This window comes from Herpailurus yagouaroundi, unplaced genomic scaffold (assembly GCF_014898765.1).
Source record: "Herpailurus yagouaroundi ecotype Mexico unplaced genomic scaffold, PumYag 160, whole genome shotgun sequence".
NCBI lineage: Eukaryota > Metazoa > Chordata > Mammalia > Carnivora > Felidae > Herpailurus > Herpailurus yagouaroundi.
Genome location: NW_024412401.1, coordinates 3065566 through 3084443, shown reverse-complemented (window position 1 = coordinate 3084443; position 18878 = coordinate 3065566). Strand labels below are relative to the sequence as shown.

At 43.0% G+C, this 18878-nt stretch overlaps 1 protein-coding gene and 2 long non-coding RNA genes across 11 annotated transcripts in view; 1 reads left to right on the top strand and 2 right to left on the bottom strand.

Moving 5' to 3' along the window:
* Positions 1–18878, top strand: part of NFIB (nuclear factor I B) — a 462184-nt gene that overhangs the window by 150405 nt on the left and 292901 nt on the right. The gene's annotated exons all lie outside the window — the stretch shown is intronic.
* The window catches only part of LOC121034472 (uncharacterized), a 45458-nt gene continuing 40828 nt past the window's right edge, over positions 14249–18878 (bottom strand). The window contains exon 3 of one of the 2 annotated variants that reach the window (XR_005792445.1): positions 14249–14592. This is a non-coding gene — a long non-coding RNA (uncharacterized LOC121034472). Of the gene's footprint in view, positions 14604–18878 lie in introns of both variants that reach the window. The other variant, XR_005792444.1, reaches the window with a different exon arrangement.
* Positions 18354–18878, bottom strand: part of LOC121034473 (uncharacterized) — a 1583-nt gene continuing 1058 nt past the window's right edge. Inside the window, exon 2 of the long non-coding RNA XR_005792446.1 lies at positions 18354–18562. This is a non-coding gene — a long non-coding RNA (uncharacterized LOC121034473). The remainder of the gene's footprint in view (positions 18563–18878) is intronic.

The window sequence follows — 18878 nt, the reverse complement described above, 5'->3', positions numbered from 1 at the left end:
TAGGCATCCGACTTCGGCCCGAGTCACGCTTTCACAGTTAGTGAGCTCAAGCCCCGCATAGGGCTCCTTGCTGTCAGCACAGAGCTGGCTTAGGATCCTCTGTCTCCCTCTCTCTGCCCCTCCCCTGCCTTAAATATAAGTAAATATATAAAAAAAAATAACCTTTATAAGTGTAAGCCATTGATGTTAATTGCCTGTCATTGACAGCGAAATAAAATTCTGAGCTGATCAAACAAATTACTTCTCTTCTTTGCAAGAAAGAATATCATGGAATAAAATGAACTTGATATTCACTCATCATCATTCCTAATCTTTGCATTTCATTATGCCTGCTTTTGGTTTTGTCTTGTTTTAAATTAATTCAATTTTCAAAAGGCATTTTATCTTCTAGAACAACCCAGGGGCTGAATCTTTAGTTCCTCGCACTCCAGCTAAAAATTCCTACTCTTTGAGAATAACCATCTTTCAACTCCCCGAAACCTCAATTAATAATCATATTGCTCATCAGATGACTCTAGGGGACATTTACTCAGACACTGTGACTGTCATCATAGTTGTTGGAACTGAAGTTACGTACACAGATGAACTTTTCTCACGTGTTTATTTTCCATGTGGGGTGTCTCATTTAGAACAAACCCACTGCAAGTCCCCAGTCCCTAAGATGCAGGCTGTGTTATATATATCCTTTGAAACTTCTTTCTTCTTTCCTCCAGGAAGGAGGGGAAGTAAAAGCTTGAGTAAAAGAAAAAAAAAAATTAAAGAAAGAAAGAAAAAAAAAAAGACACAAAATAAAAACCATATTTTTAACAAAAGGAGTTTTGAAAGCCTTGGAAAATGTTGTGTTCGCTCACATAAGGCCCCACTGTTTTAAACATATTTTACTATAATTTTTCCTTCAAAATTCTGACATGCAAAGTTGAACAGGGCTCTTCAGTGTACAACCCCGGGACACGGAGAAAGAAAAAGAACAGTATTCCAACTAATGCATACTCAGTGGGAATCATAATATCACATAATTGCTTGAAATTCACAGGCCTATCCGATGTCATCTCCAGAAATATGCAAGTTTCCCTTTGTTTTCTGACTTAGAGATATTTCCTTGCTTTAGGGCTTAACCCTTCGGTTGCTACCCCTAATTACTGAAACATGATTGGAAATGAATGGAGAGCCACCCTTCCAAAACCTATCCCACGTGTTAGGTAAGATCCCCCAAATCTGCTAACTTTTCTTCTACTGGAAACACAAAATCTGTATTTAACTTCATCAGCGAACCTCAAGAGTTCTCTTTTACCCATTTCCTTCTCAACCTGTTTCTAAACACACACGCGCACACACACACACACACACACAGAGCCCTTTAAATCCCCACCAAAAAAACTTTGAAAGAACAAAGAGTTGCTATTTCGGAATGTAATGACATGTTTAAAAGTTCATCAACTTCCCCCTTAAAAAAAAAAATCTGGCAATGAGTCTAAAATAATAATTCACAAAGATTTAGAGAAAAAAAATCCTTAAGACTTCTTCCTCTGTAACATTATGTAAATCATAAATATACCACCGGCCTGGAAGTGATTACAACAAGGTACGAGACAAAGGATATTCCTAGGCAGACAGTACGGACAATAAGCTCTTTTCCCATTAGCATATGAAGATTGCAGAAAGTAAGTTCTCGTAATAGTTAATAAGAGATTCACAGCATTATGAAGAATTCCCAAATGTGTGTGTTCCAAGAATAAATCCTAAGTCCTGGGCCATAACTGATTGCATGAACTCATTACAGAAACGTGTCCTCTGATTCAAGGTGAACGAGCCTTTTGGTGTTCCAAGTATTCCTCCACTCTTCTCCAGTTTTCTCTTCGCTTCTCAATTGTCCTTGTCCCCGACCTTCCAAACAGGATCCCTGGAGCGAAGAGGAGGAAGTGCTATATAAACAGTTCATTCTAGAAGTGTGAGTCATTCCCGAATCCGCTCCCCCAGTCCCTATATAAGCGACACCCAGTCATAGCTAAGCTTCTCAATTACTTGTAGGAAGCGTTTCTTTGTTTTGTCTTTCCCCACACCTTTCCAGAGGGCAAAGGTTTAACTTTTTTCACTCTCCTCAGAGCATTTCAACACTCGGGTTGGATACTCAGTTAACAGAATATCAAGAATTTCATTTTGCTTGATAGGAGAGCGTTAGAAGCTAAGGCCAGCCAACTCAAAGGGACACTGCAATGCCATTTTATAATTAAGCGGAGCACCCGCTGGACTGCATGTTATAACAGATGTTTCCTGGCCCCAGGTACTAAGGCAGCACATAGTAAAACTGCCCAGAGCCTCTCCCTGAGCCAAGATGGGTCAGTGTCTGGAACAACTCCTGTCTAGTGTCTCTTACTGTAATTAGAGAATGAGGCTAGCTTTTGGTCATTAATTCCATTTGAAAAATAGCCATGGCTAAATTAAAAAAGAAAAAAAAAAAAAAAAGAACCTCAGAGTGCTTTTAAAATTGAAAAGCCCAATAATAAAATGGAGATAATTTATGGGCGATTTATTATTTCTAACGGTGTTTTAGACCTTCTATAAATTCTGTACGATGATTTGCAAAATTCTTCAAGACGGTTTGCAAAATTTTCACTCCATTTATGAAATGGATAAAATTAGAGGCTCCTTATGCTTAGGCTGGAAAAGAGTTTATAGACTGGTTAGGACCAGGAAATCAAACTCAGATGCCATAGCGTCCAGTGGGTAAAAGAGCAAAGCAATCAAGGACAAGAGCAATCATTCGGCCTTTTCTCTACAGCTTTCCTTCATTTTCCCGTTTTCCATGAGGGACAGGGGTGCAGGAATAGATCTGTCTACCCTGAGAAAACTGTAGTCGAAGCAAGGCTTATGCTCAGGTGGTATACCCCTGAGGTTAGCCTTGTCCTTACCAACTGACATGTAGAAGCTGCTCTCAGACCACAGAGTGAGGCCCACCTCTGGGCACCTGCTTTTTCTCTAGGAACTCGCAGCTCTCCCTATGACCCAGCGGCTGGGGAGAGCAAGGCACGCGCAGGATGCTGTTCTAGCACAGAGGTATCCATTGTGATAGGTCAGTCCCCAGGCCTTCGTAGCGAGGTATTTTTAACATCACCCTTGAGTACCAGTACAATGACAAGTAGCAACTGCATAAGGCAGACGAAAGGGCAGCCGAAAACGAGACGGTCTTTAGGGCCCTGGTAAGCCCATGCTCTGTTAAAGAGGGCAGCTACTGGGGCGCCTGGGTGGCTCAGTCGGTTAAGCGGCCCGACGATCTCGCGGTCCGTGAGTTCGAGCCCCGCCGTCAGGCTCTGGGCTGATGGCTCGGAGCCTGGAGCCTGCTTCCGATTCTGTTGTCTCCCTCTCTCTCTGCCCCTCCCCCGTTCATGCTCTGTCTCTCTCTGTCTCAAAAATAAATAAAAAACATTAAAAAAATTTTTTTAAAGAGGGCAGCTACTATAACTGGGTAGAAATGTGGGACCTGACCCGTGTGACCAGATCTGCTGATTTCTCAAGGGAAAATAAAACCCTGTGTCCTGATATAAAATCTCCCAATTAAACGGTCACCTCATTCAAACACTGTAAGGGGTGAACAGTGTGCTTCTGTGGTCCAGAGCTGTACTAGGTGCTCCAAATTTGCAACCTTTTCCATCCCTGAGACAGAAAAGAGGACTAATGCTGAAGTGACTTACCCACAGGTAACTCAAGGGATCTCGTGGCAGGGTCAGAGCTAGCACCTACGGCCCCTGACTTTCCATCCAGTGAGATCTGACTTCCTTAAAACACCATCAAATACCCTTCAGGAGAGATTTGTAAACTACAGAACCTATTAAGTAGGAGCTGAGATGTAGTTAGTGTGAAAGTTCTTCACGTTAGTGTTTTCTCCCACAACAAAAACGTGAAAACTCCTCTCCAAAGCTGACATATGACGATGGAACAGATGACACGAGTTCCTGAGAGAACAGCCCCGTAGCACGGTGAGAAAAGGTTGGTCCTCTGGCTGCTTGGAAATCACTTTTTATTTTTATTTTTTTTTTAACATTTTATTTATTTTTGAGACAGGGAGAGACAGAGCATGAACAGGGGAGGGGCAGAGAGAGAAGGAGACACAGAATCTGAAACAGGCTCCAGGCTCTGAGCCGTCAGCACAGAGCCCGATGCGGGGCTCGAACTCACGGACCGCGAGATCGTGACCTGAGCCGAAGTCGGCCGCTTAACCGACTGAGCCACCCAGGCGCCCCGGAAATCACTTTTTATTTTTATTTATTTATTTTTTTTTTAAAGCTTTTTAACGTTTATTTATTTTTGGGACAGAGAAAGACAGAGCATGGACGGGGGAGGGTCAGAGAGAGAGGGAGACACAGAATCGGAAATAGGCTCCAGGCTCTGAGCCATCAGCCCAGAGCCTGACGCGGGGCTCGAACTCACGGACCGCGAGATCGTGACCTGGCTGAAGTCGGGCGCTTAACCGACTGCGCCACCCAGGCGCCCCCGGAAATCACTTTTTAAACAAGGACATTGACAGAAGTCCAAGCAGGGTCTGAACGCACCTTGTGGTGAGGGTTACCCATAGCAGGGGAAGAAAGCATCCGAGTCTGAAGAAGTTCCATTCTTAGGGGGTCATCCATTTTCCATGGATTTCTAGTTTCATATCATCCTGAGACCAAGCTTCTCTTTTCAGAGCCATTCTTTACCTTTGTTACTAAACAGATGTGTGCCTATGGTGAAGTCGAGTACCTGTGAAATAGATTTGTTCATACACTGATCATGAGGAGCACTGAGTAATGCAGAGGAGTGCTGCATCCCAAAATCCTGCGCCTGAAACTAATAGAACACTGTATGTTATCAAGACTGGAATTAAAATTGTAAACAGTAAAAAGAGAAAAGAAAAAAAAAAACAATAGAGAACCTCAAAAAAATAGATTTGTGTGTGGAGTAACTCACATTTATTCAGAACCTACTATGGGCTAGACCAAAATTCCCAAACATCTGATATTAACCCACCTACTACATGATTTATTCCTTTTACCACTTACAATGCTATTCACTCAATCTTCTTTTTTTTTTTTTTTAATTTGTTAAGGTGTATTTATTTTGAAAGAGAGTGTGAGAGGGGGAGGGGCAGAGAAAGGGAGAGAGGGAGAGAATCCCTGCGGGGCTCGAACTCATGAACTGTGAGATCATGACCTGGGCCAAAACCGAGATTTGGAGGCTCAAACAACCGAGCCACCCAGGTGCCCCATTAATTTTCAAAAAGCCCCTGTGCTCTTTTTCCTTAAATAAAAAAAAAAAAAAAAAAAAGACTGAACTATCCTCGTGTTGGGGTTTTAGCAATGAATTAAGTAGCCCTTGACCTTGAGACTCCATGGACCGTGAATACATAAAGACTAAATAAACTTTTAAAATAAAAGTGTTGGAAGTGCTATGATGAATACAAAGGAGAGGCCATTGATTTTTCTTGAGTTGGGGGGGGGGAGGTGGAGAGGGCCTCATCCCAGATGTGACATTCGATTGAGCCTTATGGAATGAGCAGGAATTTTTAAGGGCAAAAAGGGGGAGAAGGTCATTATGGGCAGAAGACAGAGCTGGAAGAGAGGCACCAGGTCCTATAGCGTGATGGGTGTTTGGGGAATAGCGAGTGGTGCAGTATAGCCGAAGCCAAGGGCACATGAGGACAGTGGCAGGAAAATCTGACAGGGCTCGGTTTAAACATATTAGTACATCGTAGGGAGCATAGCCTCTTGCATGGAAGGTGAGGCGAGCCCCACCAATGGTGTTAGACCAGAAGAGCGCCTGATCTGCTCTGTGCTATAGGAAGAGAATCTTGCCTTCAAAAGGCTCATGAGGGACTGAAGGTAAGAAGGTCAAGTGGGAAGCTGTCCAAAGTCTCCATTCAAACCATGGTGAAGGACCAATTGAGAAAGTAGCAGCTGAGATGAAAAGGAAAAGCCAGATGTGAAAACCTTTACTGGGGTAGAAACAGTAAAGCTTGGCGACCAGTTGGAGAAGGAAAACGGGAGGAGTAACGATGGACTCCAAAGTCTTTAACGTGTGGGTGGATGAAAATGCCACCTCTCAGGATCTAAGGGGAAGCAGGTGTTTTGGAGAGGGGAGTGGGGAGAAGAGGAGATGGGGGCTAGTTGCTGAGTTTGCACTTGGAGATGTTACAGCTGAAGTGCCTTGAGAAGACTCTGATCTCACATGACGTTTTAAACACTCAATAAAGTTTTATGAGTTTAAAAAAAAAATAGACGAGTCTGGTAGGTGAACCTCACCAAGAAAGCATTAAAAACTGGAACTGGGACTCATGAAGGAAGATTATCAGACAAGAGCTTGACCCATGTAGAAATACTCAGGGGGCGTCTGGGTGGCTCAGTTGGTGGAGTGTCTGACTCTTGATTAGGAGCTCAGGTCTTAATCTCAGGGTTGTGAGTTCAAGCCCTATGCCCTACTTTAAAAAAAAAAAATACTCTGAAATGATCTTTAAGTGATACAGATGGAAATGGCTTATACTGAGAATCCCCCATTTATGATAATTAAATGATTTGAAAACTAGTAGTAAGAGAAAGCACAAAGCAGCACTTTGACTAGCTTCCGTGTCATTTTCTTTGAGGGGAAACAAGAAAAAAAAAAAAACTTGGGAGGTCATTAAAGGTGCACTGGGCTTAGAATCATGCAGACACAGATCTGCATCCTGATCATCTTATTTACTAGATGTTTGACTTTGAATAAGTTGTTATTGAATCCTTCTTAGCAAGACACTTCTGTGCTTTGGGGCAGAGCCTATTCTGGGGACTGGGAATATAATGATAAATAAACCCTGCCCTCAAAGAAAAAAAAAAGAGCTTAAATTATCTTCTTTGTAAAACTAGATGATTGCAAGGAGACACTACTGTCAGGCAGCATGGTGCCTGACACGTAGAGAGGACTATGAACCTGTCACTTCCTAGGTGCCAAGCGCTTTCTCTTAATTCTCATCCCCAAACTATGAGGTGAGGTGGATATTAATGATGTTTCATTATGCAATGTGTACAGACTAAGCTTAGGCACCTTGCCCCAGTTCACGGGGGAACAAACCAAGAGTTATCGGACTCACAAAACGTTACACTTTTCTTTCCTTTGTCAGATGGGTGATGTAGGTAAGCACACCTTCTCTCTCAATGCCCCAAAAGATGAGTAAATAAGCTAGAAGTTATTGTCCAAGGAAGTGCCAGTTAAGTTGCGATATATGGCGTATTCACATGAGGATAATCAGAACTGAAACTAGCCAAGATAGCGCGGGTGTAAATTTCTTTTAATGGTATTCAGAATTGACTGAACCAGGGATGGTGTCCTACAAATGCTCTTCAACACGTCACACAGTCATATAGGATGGCCCTGGCTCTAGCTACAGAATAGCTTTCCTACCTTAAAGCTTTTCCGGAAATGGGCAGGGAAAAAGAATTAGTGACTCAATAACTTACAGTGAAAAGCGTTTGGGGAGGCGGCACCTGGGTGGCTCAGTCCGTTGGGCGTTCGACTTCAGCTCAGGACATGATCTCATGGTCTGTGAGTTCGAGCCCCGCGTCCGGCTCTGTGCTGACAGCTCAGAGTCTGGAGCCTGCTTCGGATTCTGTGTCTCCCTCTCTCTACCCCCGCCCCCCCCCCAACTCATGCTCTGTCTCCCTCTCAAAAAAAAAATAAACATTAAAAAGAAAATAAATAAAAAATGAACCCGGCTGGCTCAGTCGGTTAAGTGTCTGTCTCTTGATTTCGGCTCAGGTCATGATGCCACAGTTTGTGAGTTCAAGCCCCACTTAGCATGGAGACTGCTTAGGATTTTCTCTCTCTCTGCCCCTCCCCCACTGGTGCACACAGTCTCTCACTCTTTCTTTCTCATAAAAAATAAAAATAAATAAAAGCATTTCGGAGGTAATTTACACTCTTAAATAGTGGAATACAACTGCTTAGAAGTCATTCTGGAGTGACAGTTTTTAACCACTCTACTCCCTGTTCATGTCTTTCTCTCTGCTCTCACTCTGAATCTTCCTCTCCGTTTCAGCCACACTGGTCCTTTTAGGCTGTCTTCATTTCTTCTCGGGATAGCACTTGGCTACTTGGCCCCTACCTCCTTGGTCATGCTACCACAGTTGCCCCAAGTCTTTAACCCATCCAGTAGCTCCCCATCACCAAACAAATATGCCCACATTCATGTAAGAACACAGGTTGCCTACACACAACCTTTCAGCCTTCATTCTCAATACACAGAACTTCTTAGGTCCCAAATAGGCCCTGCTGTTTCACACCTCTGATTCTCTGAATTTGCCAGTTCCTCTGCTTGAGATGCCCTTCCCCAAGTTCATCTGCTGAATTCCTACTCACCGGTAGATGCAGAGTCTGAGTGCCTGGGTGGCTCAGTCGGTTAAGCATCTGACCTTGGCTGAGGACATGATCTTATGGCTCATGGGTTCGAGCCCCACATCTCACTCTGCACTGTCCATGCAGAGCCTGCTAAGGATTCTCTCTCCCCCCGCCCCCCCCCGCCCCTCCCTAGCTGGCGCTCTCTCTCTCTCTCTCTCTCTCTCTCTCAAAAATAAATAAACGTGTAAAAAAAAATTTTGAATCAACACAGAGTCATTCCCTTTGAGAAGCCTTTCATTTCCTTTCTAGGTTCCAGGTTTTGTATCCCACAGCATTCTGTTTATTATGGAATCTGTCACACTGGATGACTTTTACTTGTTAACATGTTAATTTCCCCCCTGAAAGAATGCACATCTTCCTCTGTATCTTTACATCTTTATACCCAGGAAAGCCCTAGCATGTATAGGAGGAGCTCAATAAATACTGTTGTATTAAATAGAATTGAATACAACTGTCATTTATCATCATCATCAACCCATGGTTAGTAGGCTCTCACAGGAGTATAACTTGTTGGTAGGTACTACATTTCATGCTTAGCATGGTGGAAAAAGAGAGCCAAACTCTGCTACTTTTTTTTTTTAAGTTTATTTATTTGGGGAGAGAGAGAGAGAGCTCAAGCAAGCAGAGGAGAGGCAGAGAGAGAGAGAGAGAGAGGGAGAGAGCTCGAGGTGGGGCTCAAACTCACGAACCATGAGATCATGACCTGAGCCACAGTCAAGAGTCGGGCGCTTAACCGACTGAGCCACCCAGGTGCCCCCCAACTCTACTCCTTCTGATGTGAAGAAGAGGGCCTATCTAAAATGGAAGGTAAAGAGGAAAAGCTAGAGGAGCAAAATGTGGTCATGTTATCACTCTTGGAGGCCAGAAATCGGGATTTTAGCACAGGCCAAGCCACTTGTCCTAGAGGGTTCGAACCAGTTTTCTGAAAAATAAAAACAAATAAATAATCCAAGAAATGAACAAAATTAAAATCTGGTCAGAAGGTTGCAGAAAGGAAAGGCACACATTTCTGGGAGGGAATAGGAAGTGGTCTTGTCTTCCGCAGCAGGGCTGTCTAATAAATCTGGAGAGTTTTATTGACTTCATAGGCGCAAGAATAACCACCCGGAGAAGACATCGGGTTTCACTTATTTTTTTGGAAAGTAATTTTTCACAGACGCGAGGTTAAAAGAAAGTGGTTGCACGGGCCTCGGCTGTGGTGGTGTATCTTCTGGTATGCGTAATGCAACTGGCTCTCAATTCTGGGACAATGCCCAGCCTCAGAGGTCTAAAGCCTCTGTTGAAAGCAATCAGGACAGAGTGTTGCCAAAATTTTATGGATGCAACTGTAGATCAATTGTCTTAGTGCAAGGATAGACTTTGATCACGAGCGTCTGGAGGGAGGGGTTTCATTAAATGCTGTTTTCAACTCTTAATTCTACAGCTTTTACGTCTACTTGTTCCTAAGCCTGCCACAGACCCTGAATGGCCCTGACACAGAGAAGCCCCTCCCCGAGCCCACGTCTGGCTCTCAAGCAGCAGCAGCGACTGGCACTGGAAGGAGTTCTGGGGTAGAAAAGATACATGGCTTAGAAGGTTCTGCTCCTCACTCCCTGATGTTTGGTCTCCCGTTAGACCTCTCGAAGAGGAAAATGCTTGAAGCTCTCCCCTTCCTGCCTCACGTCTGTGATTCATTAGGCAAACTTGAAAACTTCCCCTCCACCAAGCCAAGCTTTCCTAAGAAAAGGATTGATAAGGGTGTATGTTTGTTGTGTGAATTCTTCCTTTTGAAAGTGTCTGGCCAAGACTAGAAAATTCAGCTCGTTGTAGAAGGCTGAAGTGTCCACTTCTGAACTCCTTTCAGTTGTCCTCATAATCACAGAAGAGATAGCACCTAGGTAATGTTTCTAGTATTTTCCAACTTTCATGTTTAGTTCTCGGGGTGAACCCGTGGGCAACTTCTCCCACAGGGCAAGGGACACTTTTCTTCCCAAGGTCATGTTTCTTTCCTAAATCAAGAGCAAGGCAGATAGACAAGCCGTGGTCTTGGCCAGCTGGATGGCAGGTGGCGCCACCTGGTGTGTGGGAGGCCAGTTCCGCTCAGAGCCCCCCAGCATTCTCCATCAAAGTGCACTGGAATCTGCGAGTAAGATCACTGGATTGGAAAGCGGGAAATAAATAAAATCTAAAGCCACTCCATCCGGAATAATCACCTTGTTTTATAGATGTAAAAAGTAAATGGGTGGTTTTGAAATGTATCTTTAAGCAACAAAATCCCTTTTCAAAGGACAACCTTAAATAATAAATTAGCAAGCACTTTTTGGTTCCTTGGCATGTTTAGGGCACAAAGCTAAGCACTGTAAGTGTATAGTATTACTTAATTTAACCGTCACTACTCTTGGGGCACCTGGGTGGCTCAGTCGGTTAAACATCCAGCTCTGGATCTCAGCTCAGGTCTTGATCTCAGGGCCTTCAGTTCAGCCCCATGTCAGGCTCCACATGGGGCCTGAGGCCTACTTAAAAAGAAAGAAAAAACAAACAAACCTTCTCGACTCTTCTTTTTTTAATTAATTAATTAATTATTATTTTTTTTTTTTTGAGAGAGAGAGAGAGAAAGAGGGAGACAGAGCATGAGAGCAGGGGAGGAGCAGAGACAGAGGGAGATACAGACTCTGAAGCAGGCTCCAGGCCCTGAGCTCAGCACAGAGCCCCACACGGGGCTGGAACTCACAAACCAGGAGATTGTGACTTGAGTCAAAGGTGGACGCTTAACCAACTGAGCCCCAAAACTCCACTACTCTTCAATAAGCCCTGTCATCATGCCTGTCTTAACAGGAGAGAAAAATAAGAGATCAACTTGCTCCATATAACATAATATATTACCCACCATAGGAAGCAGATCAGAGCAGCGCTCTTGTGGTGGAATTAGGATTGCAATACCATGAACCTTTGATGGCGGACTGACTTCCTCTTCCACCAACGTCTTCTGTCTCCCTGAAGCAGCCCCAAGGCTTTGTGGAATAGAGTTTCAGTCTTTTGACTAGATAACCCCTAAAGTTTTTTCCCATCTAACGCCCAGCGATCCTAATTCTGGAGATGTAAACTGTAGTAAGCCTCAAAATGAATTCCTGAAGACTGGATGTTGGCAAACCTTGCTCCTCTTTAATAGGCTGACTCAAAGCCACTTTTTGCATGTCTTTAAAGAATAGGTTTTTCCAAATTACTGCGCACCAATCAACGAAAAGGTGAAATCAAGGCATTTTGCAGATGGAAACATACTGATGCTCTAACATTAAATGTGTCGTTCACATTAAGACAGCAGTGTGAAAGTCAAGACCGATTTATATTTCTCTAATAATTAGGTTACTAAGTATTTTATAGCTGGCACATTTGCTTATACATTCAGCGACAAATCATCCCCCCCAAAAATCAGCTAGATGCAAGCATTAGGTGTTAGAATTTGAACCTCTCATGTTAACTAGATGTCTGGGTACTGGCTCACTCAGAGCCGGGGGTTCATCAAGGAAAGGGGGAGACTTTTGATGTCTTTGTTAGCTTTTCACAAAGGCAAAACACTCCCCAGACTGAACCTCTTAACTCCTAACTCACATCAGACATCCCTAAATTGCATGGTTTTTGTGTTGCTAAGGGCGGGGGGTGGGGGTGGGGAGGGGAACAGGCTCCTTCTTACAGCGTGGTTGAAGGCGTAAATCGGTATAAAATTATTGGAGGGCAATTTGGCAATAGCTATTAAAAATGAAATGCTCATAACCTTTGACCCCGTAATAATTCACCTTCTGGGAATTCATCATAGAGAAACACCCCTACAACCGCTCAAAGATGTAAGTGTAAAATGATGTTTGCAAGAATATTTGTTACAGGGAAAACTGGAAAGAACCGAAATGTCGTTAACAGGCAATTGGTTAAGGATTGCATGGTCTGGCCATAGAGTACAAAACCACGGAGCCATCAAAAAAGAAGATTAAAAAGATCACTTTTTTACAGAGTGGCAGGGAAGGATGTCTAAGACATAGTGCTAGGTGGAAAATAGCATGCTTCAAAGTTGAAGTATAATCCCATTTTTTGGTAAAATGATAAATGAAATTTTAATATATGCCTTCAAAAAAAATGTTAACGGGTTTTCTCAGCTGTGTGGGATTATGGAAGATTTTCACTTTCAAAGCTATGCATTATTAGAATGTTTCAAGTTACTTATGTATGTGTGTATATATATCTATATAGATATGCCATTACTTTTGTGATCAGAAAAGATAAATGTTTCTGTAGCTTGGTCCCTTGAGAGCCCTGTTAGCAAGGTATAGAAGCCTAGTCCACATCCATTAACTTTACTGGAAAACACAACTTAGCTGAAATTGGAACGGGGATGCCGCGTAACCAAAGGGAGGCCACTCGTGGAAATTCTCCTGGCCTTTAGAGTCTACAAGCTATTGTAATAATTAGCCCACAATGGCGTGTTCTTTTATTTTTTATTTTTTTTCAACGTTTATTTATTTTTGGGACAGAGAGAGACAGAACATGAATGGGGGAGGGGCAGAGAGGGAGGGAGACACAGAATCGGAAACAGGCTCCAGGCTCTGAGCCATCAGCCCAGAGCCCGACACGGGGCTCGAACTCACGGACCGCGAGGTCGTGACCTGGCTGAAGTCGGACGCTTAACCGACTGCGCCACCCAGGCGCCCCTGGCGTGTTCTTTTAATGAGGAGCTAAGGAGCATAAATTTAAAACGCAGCCAGTTTTTGAGCCAAAGCTGTGGCTGAGAGGACAGCTGAGGACCGGAGACTCCAAGAGGTTTCCTCTTTAACCATGACTTGCCAGAGGGGTGGGGTGGGGGGGGGGGACATCATAAAACGTGAAGGGGAGTTTGTGTTTAATTTTTACACTTTTGTCAAACTAAGATTTGGTGCAATTTACCTAGCTCAAGGGTCGATCCCTATCGCCTGGGATGGGGGGGGAGGGCTATAGTTTATACCACGAAGGGGACTTTTTATTAAAAAGAATGCAAAGTGGGGCGCCTGGGTGGCACAGTCGGTTAAGCGTCCGACTTCAGCCAGGTCAAGATCTCGCGGTCCAGGAGTTCGAGCCCCGCGTCAGGCTCTGGGCTGATGGCTCGGAGCCTGGAGCCTGTTTCCGATTCTGTGTCTCCCTCTCTCTCTGCCCCTCCCCCGTTCATGCTCTGTCTCTCTCTGTCCCAAAAAAAAAAAAAAAAAAAAAAGTTGAAAAAAGAATGCAAAGTGACCTGGGTGCCTGAGTGGCGCAGTTGGTTAAGCCTCTGACTTCCGCTCAGGTCCTGATCTCGAGGTTGGTGGGTTCCAGCCCCAAGTCCAGGCCTGCACTGGCATCGCGGAACCTGCTTGGGATTCTCTCTCTCTCTCTCTCTCTGCCCCTCCCCCACTTGTGCTCTCCCTCAAAAGTAAATAAAGAAATAACTTTAAAAAGAATGCAAAATTACAAATACAAAATTAGGTACAGCCCTTTGGAAGGGCCCCTGAAAAAGAGAGGCCCTTAAGCTAAGCTTAATTAGTTTCTCAGAGATCTGCTCTGACTCAGAGTTCTTAAACCAAGATAACAGGGGAGAGTAACGGACACACTTTCTTTATTTAAGAATGAATCCTTGGGGCGCCTGGGTGGCGCAGTCGGTTAAGTGTCCGACTTCAGCCAGGTCACGATCTCGCGGTCCGTGAGTTCGAGCCCCGCGTCAGGCTCTGGGCTGATGGCTCAGAGCCTGGAGCCTGTTTCCGATTCTGAGTCTCCCTCTCTCTCTGCCCCTCTCCCGTTCGTGCTCTGTCTCTCTCTGTCCCAAAAATAAATAAACGTTGAAAAAAAAACTTAAAAAAAAAAAAAAGAATGAATCCTGCCAAAGAGGAGTTTCTGTGTCACACGTGAAAGCTAGAGGTAGCACGCAGAGCCCTGGGAGACTGGGCGATCTGTGCTCTTCGGGGGGGAGGGGGGTACTTGAGTTTCTGTGGATGTTCAAGCTCTGGAGAGGCCTTACTTGTTGACAATGGCAGACGCCCAGTCCTTGATGCTCATAAAACTGTGGCAGTCAGAGTTGGAAAAGACGTATTAGGTCATCGATCTAGATTCAGGTCCAAGGCAGGATGGTTCACTATTGTAGTCATTCCAAGCCTTTGTCCAGGCAGCTTGGAAACGTCTTGAGGGCTTCACTCTTAGAAGGCTGTTCCTCTCGTCTCGTTACTGGGCAAACGCTGAGGTGTTTGATGGAAAGAAAAAAAAAAAAAAAGCATTTTAGAGTTGGAGCCACACAACTACTTAATTATATCCATTCACCTAGATTTCTATCAGTGTTTTCCACATGAAGAAAACAAGTTCGTGTAAAGAAACTCTTGTGTCTCTGGCATAAAGTTGCCATCAGGGAACAAATCACTGATTTTTTCCGGTGCCTTGTATTTCCACTTTGGTGGTGAGTTTCTTTTTGGCCTTAGGGATAAAAGCTAACTTGCTTGGGTGTTTCTCAGCTAGAATTATCAAGAAAAAGTAATATTTAAAAGCTGCTTTTGTTAATAGAAAGTGACTTCCTAAACTTTTATTTTGAGTCTGTTGTTGACCTTTCTTTGATAAACTGGGTGTGCTCCCAATTTTTATTTTAGGTTTTATGCGGCTATAAAAATGGGGAATCTGAAAGCTAAGTTTTTATGTTGTTCACGTTTTCCTTGAAATCCGTATTGATAATGATGCTAATCTCCCAAAAGATTTTGGTGGCTACTTTTTCATAGCAAACAGGATTGTTCCAGACTGGAAGGAGAGTAGACTTGAATTATTGTTGCTTCATTAATGTCTGCTGTATGTCCTAGTGAAATCTCTTATTCCCTATGCCTCACGTGTGTGTGCTTGTGTGTGTGTTTGCTTGCTTGTTCCTTATGTGTTTGTTTATGGATTTGTTTGTTTGTTGTTGTTGTTGTTGTTACTTTTGCCTTGAAAATACTCAGAACAATTCTTTCTTTGATAAGCAAAGCTATAAGCAAATATAAAGTGTAAAAGAATAATATAATATTTGGATATTTGCATTTTTTTAATGTTTGCTTATTTTTGAGAGAGAGAAAGAGAGAGAGAGAGAGAGAGAGAGAGAGAGAGAGACAGCGTGAGCTGGGGAGGGGCAAAGAAAGAGGGAGACATAGAATACAAAGTAGTCTTCAGGCTCCGAGCTGTCAGCACTGAGCCCAACATGGGGCTCCAACCCACAAACTGTGAGATCATGAACTGAGCTGAAGTCTGAAGTCTGAGCCACCCAGGTGCCCCTGGATATTTGCATTTGAAAGTTTATTCTATTTTAAGTCCAGACAAATGGGCATTAGTTTATTGATGTTTGTGACATCATTATTAGCAACGGGCTCTTTTAGCAATAAGCAACCTTCAGGAACCTCTTTTTTTTTTTTTTTAATAAGTCCCAAAGATGGGTTTCCAGTTTATCAACCATTAAGAAATTAACCGCAAATGCTATCTGAGTTAAACTTAGGTGAGTTTAATTAGATTTAAAAAGTTGGCTGGGAATTCATCCAACATGAAGAATGTGCTCATAAAAAAAAAAAAAAAAAAAGCTATTTGAAAGGTATGAGAAAAAAATAGAATTATGGGGGCAGAATTAATTTTAAATCTCCTGAACTAAAAAAAATAAAGGTAGACATTCTGGGTGTAAAAAGATTTTCCTTTTATTTTAAAAATATTCAATACAGTATGTCTATCTCTGGGATTTCCTGTGACACCCTCCGTTCAGAAATGTGCCTATCCATGCTAACAAATTACTAAGATAATGGAGAATAAAAATTCTGGAGAAGTACAAAATTAGCAAAGGCACAGTGTCATTGAAAATCACCAGAAGAATAATTCCCAACTTAAAATATTCAATTTGCCAAAAGGTTTTTTTTTTTTTTTTTTATGATTTGTGAATGTACTTAAATGGAATCTCGTAAAGAAGTTAGAATATTTTCATTGTACGTTAAACAAATTCTCTTTAGGAAAAATAAGGAAATTATATGAATTTAGTACTGTCCAGAAAAATATGGGCTATGTCATGAAAAGTTAATACTGCTGGTGACCTCAGTAATGTGAGCTGTCCTAAACTCCTTACTGGCAAATAAGTTGTAAGTTGTTAAATGTATGGATATGTGCCCTGAGTAGAACACTTTATTTTATTTTATTTTTTTCAACGTTTATTTATTTTTGGGATAGAGAGAGACAGAGCATGAACGGGGGAGGGGCAGAGAGAGAGGGAGACACAGAATCGGAAACAGGCTCCAGGCTCTGAGCCATCAGCCCAGAGCCTGACGCGGGGCTCGAACTCACGGACCGCGAGATCGTGACCTGGCTGAAGTCGGATGCTTAACCGACTGCGCCACCCAGGCGCCCCATGAGTAGAACACTTTAAACATGGTTGGGCTCAGTAAGTGTTTGTGGAACAAATGAACACGATCGAATTCAGGTAGATCTCAGATTGTTCACTGTTTGTCATGTTTCCCTGATTGTCTTTGTTAGTTATGCCTGATTTCAGTAATAACTGATCAAATGATAGCAACCGTGTGTATTTACAACCCTGTCCGTGCAAAAGAACACTTTCAAATGTTCCCTAAAATTCACATGTGTATATCGGTCAGGAACTTGGTTTAAAAAGAAAAGAAATTAATGCGTTCGTGCAATAGAGAATTCCACTAGTAGACTAGGTCCAGCTTCTCAAACAACATTGTTCTGGGATCTCTCTCTCTCTCTCTCCAGATGTCTACTTGACAACTTTCTGTGCTGTTTTCATTCTTAGGCAAATATGGTGGCAAAAATGGCACCATTTGGCAACCCCTAGTAGAAGGAGATGGTTTCTTTCACGGAGCTGACCTCTCATTGTCCTAACTGGGGTAACATGCCCATCCCGGGTCGTACGATAGTACCCCAGTGGGTGCCAGTAGGCTAGTTTTCTGTGGCTGCCATCACAAATTATCACAAACTGGGTGGCTTCAAAACAGAAATTTATTCGTGCATATTTCTGGAGGCTAAACCCTCCAAAGTCAAGGTGTCAGCGAGGCTGTGCTCCCTCTAGAGGTTCCAGGGGAGATTCTGTTTCATGCCTCTTCCAGATTCTAGCAGCTGCAGGCATCCCTTGGTTTATGGCTCCACTCCTTCAGTCAATCTCTCTGGTCTCATCGCCTCCTTGTATTATCTGTGTGTGTGTCGAACTCCCCTGCCTCTTCTTATAAGGACACGTGTGATTGTATTTAGAGATCCTGGGATAATCCAGGATGCTGTCAGCTCAAGACGCTTCTCTTAAACACAGTTGCAAAGATCCCTTTCCCAAACAAAGTTATATTCACAACTACCCCGATTTGGACACAAACATCTTTTTTTTGGGGGGGGGCATTATTTAAGCCACTACAGCTGGCAGATGATTGACACTCTCCTTGACAGGAAAGAAGAAGCCCTGATATGCAGCATTTACATAGTTGTGATGTATAAACACTGCCCATGGCCAAGGCCAAGCTGCTGACAGGAAGTCACTGAACATGGGGTTGAAAAGAGACACACAGGGGTGCACTTAAATCATGCAGATCTGATAGATGTAAGTAACCTCAGGAGAACAGGTAATAGTAGAATGTATTCAAATAATTAGGAGGCGATGAGTTTTGAGTGCCTAATAACTCCATTTTAAGTATAATGTATTTAATTATAAGTTTATGTACTTAAAATTTTAATAGTGATCATATTTAGCAACTGGCTCACAAAGTTCCTAAAAATTTACCAGTTGGTTCGAATAAGCTGGGATGAGCCAGCTCTGACACACCACTGGATGAAATGTGCTGATTGGTCAGGCCTGACTCATAGAGCCTAAGGCGTAGGGTCAGCAATATTCAAACCACATGAACTGAAAACGAGGTGGGTGGTTCCTTAAGAGGATATTGGGGTGCTATTACTTAAAAGGAGGGAAAGGAATAGATAAAACAATAAAGCCACTTCAGTGCCGTTTAAACATATTTTAATGATTTCAAGCTAAGAAAAATCTTTTCAGCAAAGTTCAAAGCAGCTGCAGGCACAAGCATTGTGGGTAGAAAAGGATCTGCAAATCCGGTCTCTGCCTAAGGGAAAATCGCCATTTTTCACATTGTCATCTTCCTCAGCTCATAAAATCCGGTTTTCAGCCTGGATACCTGCGTCCCAAGGGAATCAGCTTCAGAAAAAGAGACATAAACCAATGGTCTTTTTAAAAGTATCATTTCTTTTAAACAATTTTAACAATTTTATTGAGATATAATTTGCACATGATGGAATTCATCCATTCAAAATGCAAAATTCAGTGTTTTCCTTTTTAATGTTTATTTTTGAGAGAGAGAGAGAGAGAGAACACGAGCAAGGGAGGGGCAGAAAGAGGGAGACTGAGAATCCGAAGCAGGCTCCAGGCTCTGAGCTGTCAGCTCAGAGCCCGACACGACGCTCAACCCACGAACTGTGAGATCATGACCTGAGTCGAAGTCAGACGCTTTTTT